The sequence below is a fragment of the Salmo salar genome, chromosome 09, assembly GCF_965601325.2.
Source record: "Salmo salar chromosome 09, fSalSal1, whole genome shotgun sequence".
NCBI lineage: Eukaryota > Metazoa > Chordata > Actinopteri > Salmoniformes > Salmonidae > Salmo > Salmo salar.
The window spans coordinates 78609946-78615000 of record NC_138299.1 but is presented as its reverse complement, the minus strand read 5'-3'; the positions used below and the strand labels follow the sequence as shown (position 1 = coordinate 78615000).

At 47.7% G+C, this 5055-nt stretch overlaps 1 protein-coding gene across 1 annotated transcript in view; it reads left to right on the top strand.

Annotated features, from left to right (window-relative positions):
* Positions 1 to 340, top strand: part of LOC145850441 (protein diaphanous homolog 1) — a 62526-nt gene extending 62186 nt beyond the window's left edge. Inside the window, exon 11 of the mRNA XM_082955511.1 lies at positions 1 to 340. This exon is cut by the window's left edge and continues 2313 nt beyond it. The gene's annotated coding sequence lies outside the window, so the exon portion shown is untranslated.
* Positions 341 to 5055: the final 4715 nt, after the last annotated feature.

Sequence of the window (5055 nt, the reverse complement as noted above, 5' to 3'; positions counted from 1 at the left end):
CATTTAGCCCTCAGATAGGGATTGTTCACCAGAAACACAACTACAACATTGTGTCAACCGCAAGACAGCGTTCCTTGTGTTTCATGTGATCCTGTCTCTATTGAATTTCACTTTCAAACGTTGCTGAGAGGTTGAAAAAACATCAATGGAAAATAATACCATTTTCTTTGTTGATATATATATATTTTTTTCATTTCATTAGTTTGTTTTCAACATGAATTTTTACTCTTGCTTGTTTTAATGCTAGTGAGGTTTCATTTTGTCTTGAGAGATATCACTGTGGTAATGTGTATATGGTATTATGTATGAAGTCCTTCTGTTAAAATATCTTCAATAAGAATGTCTGAGGATTATTTTGTACGACAGACTTTGAGGTGTGTGTGTGTGCGTGTGTGTGTGCGTGTGCGATTTCAAATCAAAAACAGAGCTCTGTTCCTGGGTCTCAACCAGAAGAAATTCCATCTGAGGTATATTTCTCTGCACCCCAGGGGTTAGAGAGACTATATATGTACTAGATCTGACACACACACACACACACACACACACACATTAAGTCCATTTGGAAGAGCTATTACATCACCGCAGAGTCAGACTTTACAGCCCTATACTGTATCGTCACACACACATTATTTCCTGTTGTGACCCTGTTACGGCTGTACTAACACACACACACACACACACGTTGTTGTTGAGGCTGTGTGTCTGCTGTCGGTCCAGGTCCCAGACGTTTGCTGGTGAGTTTTCCACAGACTTCTGCCAATGTACGTTCCACAGTTCCCAATGATCCCTCACTGGGACATCCACTGGACGAGCACCAGACTGTGTGTGTGTGTGTGTGTGTGTGTGTGTGTGTGTGTGTGTGTGTGTGAGAGAGACATGGACAAATTTGCCAGTTTTTTTTCCCCTATACTCCTCTCCCTGATGGTGGTGGAGGGTTAGAGGTCAGTCTGACTACTCTCTATACTCCTCTCCCTGATGGTGGTGGAGGGTTAGAGGTCAGTCTGACTACTCTCTATACTCCTCTCCCTGATGGTGGTGGAGGGTTAGAGGTCAGTCTGACTACTCTCTATACTCCTCTCCCTGATGGTGGTGGAGGGTTAGAGGTCAGTCTGACTACTCTCTATACTCCTCTCCCTGATGGTGGTGGAGGGTTAGAGGTCAGTCTGACTACTCTCTATACTCCTCTCCCTGATGGTGGTGGAGGGTTAGAGGTCAGTCTGACTACTCTCTATACTCCTCTCCCTGATGGTGGTGGAGGGTTAGAGGTCAGTCTGACTACTCTCTATACTCCTCTCCCTGATGGTGGTGGAGGGTTAGAGGTCAGTCTGACTACTCTCTATACTCCTCTCCCTGATGGTGGTGGAGGGTTAGAGGTCAGTCTGACTACTCTCTATACTCCTCTCCCTGATGGTGGTGGAGGGTTAGAGGTCAGTCTGACTACTCTCTATACTCCTCTCCCTGATGGTGGTGGAGGGTTAGAGGTCAGTCTGACTACTCTCTATACTCCTCTCCCTGATGGTGGTGGAGGGTTAGAGGTCAGTCTGACTACTCTCTATACTCCTCTCCCTGATGGTGGTGGAGGGTTAGAGGTCAGTCTGACTACTCTCTATACTCCTCTCCCTGATGGTGGTGGAGGGTTAGAGGTCAGTCTGACTACTCTCTATACTCCTCTCCCTGATGGTGGTGGAGGGTTAGAGGTCAGTCTGACTACTCTCTATACTCCTCTCCCTGATGGTGGTGCAGGGTTAGAGGTCAGTCTGACTACTCTCTATACTCCTCTCCCTGATGGTGGTGGAGGGTTAGAGGTCAGTCTGACTACTCTCTATACTCCTCTCCCTGATGGTGGTGGAGGGTTAGAGGTCAGTCTGACTACTCTCTATACTCCTCTCCCTGATGGTGGTGGAGGGTTAGAGGTCAGTCTGACTACTCTCTATACTCCTCTCCCTGATGGTGGTGGAGGGTTAGAGGTCAGTCTGACTACTCTCTATACTCCTCTCCCTGATGGTGGTGGAGGGTTAGAGGTCAGTCTGACTACTCTCTATACTCCTCTCCCTGATGGTGGTGGAGGGTTAGAGGTCAGTCTGACTACTCTCTATACTCCTCTCCCTGATGGTGGTGGAGGGTTAGAGGTCAGTCTGACTACTCTCTATACTCCTCTCCCTGATGGTGGTGCAGGGTTAGAGGTCAGTCTGACTACTCTCTATACTCCTCTCCCTGATGGTGGTGGAGGGTTAGAGGTCAGTCTGACTACTCTCTATACTCCTCTCCCTGATGGTGGTGGAGGGTTAGAGGTCAGTCTGACTACTCTCTATACTCCTCTCCCTGATGGTGGTGGAGGGTTAGAGGTCAGTCTGACTACTCTCTATACTCCTCTCCCTGATGGTGGTGGAGGGTTAGAGGTCAGTCTGACTACTCTCTATACTCCTCTCCCTGATGGTGGTGGAGGGTTAGAGGTCAGTCTGACTACTCTCTATACTCCTCTCCCTGATGGTGGTGGAGGGTTAGAGGTCAGTCTGACTACTCTCTATACTCCTCTCCCTGATGGTGGTGGAGGGTTAGAGGTCAGTCTGACTACTCTCTATACTCCTCTCCCTGATGGTGGTGGAGGGTTAGAGGTCAGTCTGACTACTCTCTATACTCCTCTCCCTGATGGTGGTGGAGGGTTAGAGGTCAGTCTGACTACTCTCTATACTCCTCTCCCTGATGGTGGTGGAGGGTTAGAGGTCAGTCTGACTACTCTCTATACTCCTCTCCCTGATGGTGGTGGAGGGTTAGAGGTCAGTCTGACTACTCTCTATACTCCTCTCCCTGATGGTGGTGGAGGGTTAGAGGTCAGTCTGACTACTCTCTATACTCCTCTCCCTGATGGTGGTGGAGGGTTAGAGGTCAGTCTGACTACTCTCTATACTCCTCTCCCTGATGGTGGTGGAGGGTTAGAGGTCAGTCTGACTACTCTCTATACTCCTCTCCCTGATGGTGGTGGAGGGTTAGAGGTCAGTCTGACTACTCTCTATACTCCTCTCCCTGATGGTGGTGGAGGGTTAGAGGTCAGTCTGACTACTCTCTATACTCCTCTCCCTGATGGTGGTGGAGGGTTAGAGGTCAGTCTGACTACTCTCTATACTCCTCTCCCTGATGGTGGTGGAGGGTTAGAGGTCAGTCTGACTACTCTCTATACTCCTCTCCCTGATGGTGGTGGAGGGTTAGAGGTCAGTCTGACTACTCTCTATACTCCTCTCCCTGATGGTGGTGGAGGGTTAGAGGTCAGTCTGACTACTCTCTATACTCCTCTCCCTGATGGTGGTGGAGGGTTAGAGGTCAGTCTGACTACTCTCTATACTCCTCTCCCTGATGGTGGTGGAGGGTTAGAGGTCAGTCTGACTACTCTCTATACTCCTCTCCCTGATGGTGGTGGAGGGTTAGAGGTCAGTCTGACTACTCTCTATACTCCTCTCCCTGATGGTGGTGGAGGGTTAGAGGTCAGTCTGACTACTCTCTATACTCCTCTCCCTGATGGTGGTGGAGGGTTAGAGGTCAGTCTGACTACTCTCTATACTCCTCTCCCTGATGGTGGTGGAGGGTTAGAGGTCAGTCTGACTACTCTCTATACTCCTCTCCCTGATGGTGGTGCAGGGTTAGAGGTCAGTCTGACTACTCTCTATACTCCTCATTAACACTGGTGATGATTTAACCAAGACCCCTCTCCCTTTCCCCTCATTAACACTGGTGATGATTTAACCAAGACCCCTCTCCCTTTCCCCTCATTAACACTGGTGATGATTTAACCAAGACCCCTCTCCCTTTCCCCTCATTAACACTGGTGATGATTTAACCAAGACCCCTCTCCCTTTCCCCTCATTAACACTGGTGTTGATTTAACCAAGACCCCTCTCCCTTTCCCCTCATTAACACTGGTGATGATTTAACCAAGACCTCTCTCCCTTTCCCCTCATTAACACTGGTGATGATTTAACCAAGACCCCTCTCCCTTTCCCCTCATTAACACTGGTGATGATTTAACCAAGACCCCTCTCCCTTTCCCCTCATTAACACTGGTGTTGATTTAACCAAGACCTCTCTCCCTTTCCCCTCATTAACACTGGTGATGATTTAACCAAGACCCCTCTCCCTTTCCCCTCATTAACACTGGTGTTGATTTAACCAAGACCCCTCTCCCTTTCCCCTCATTAACACTGGTGATGATTTAACCAAGACCCCTCTCCCTTTCCCCTCATTAACACTGGTGATGATTTAACCAAGACCCCTCTCCCTTTCCCCTCATTAACACTGGTGATGATTTAACCAAGACCTCTCTCCCTTTCCCCTCATTAACACTGGTGATGATTTAACCAAGACCCCTCTCCCTTTCATCCTTTGTAGTTCTTTTGTGACCAAAGACATGTGCCAGCCATATTAAACTAGACTAGTGCTTTTGGATGAACAGTACAGGGGGGAGAGGGTCTGTGTGCGTGCACGTGTCTAAGTCGTCTTCCTGTATACATCTCTGTGCACATGGCTTTGGCATGTCATTCTTCCTGTCTCCTTTGAAGACAGACATAACTCGCCAGTTATTCTCTCAGCATCTGATCTGAATCGCAGTGAGCGTGACTGTCCTCTCTCTGGACTGTCCTTATACCTTTGGCTAAGTGTGTGTCTGATTTACGTGCATGTGTGTGTTGTGTTCTGGGAAAGATGTGAAATGTGGCTGTTAAATGAATGTGTGGTGGTGTGTGTGTTGCGCAAGGGAGTCGTCTTAAGTTGTTCAGTGTGTTTCTGTTAGTGAGTTTGGGGGATCGGCGTGTGGGTCTGGATGGAATGCCACGACTACAGACTAGATTATCTTTAATCTACAGAGGTTTCGGAAAGTATTCAGACCCCTTGACTTTTCCCACATTTTGTTACGTTACAGCCTTATTCTAAAATGGATTAAATAAATAAAAAATCCTCATCAATCAACACACAATACCCCATATTGACAAATCGAAAACAGGTTTTTAGACATTTTTGCAAATTTATTAAAAACAAAAAAACATACCTTATTTACATAAGTATTCA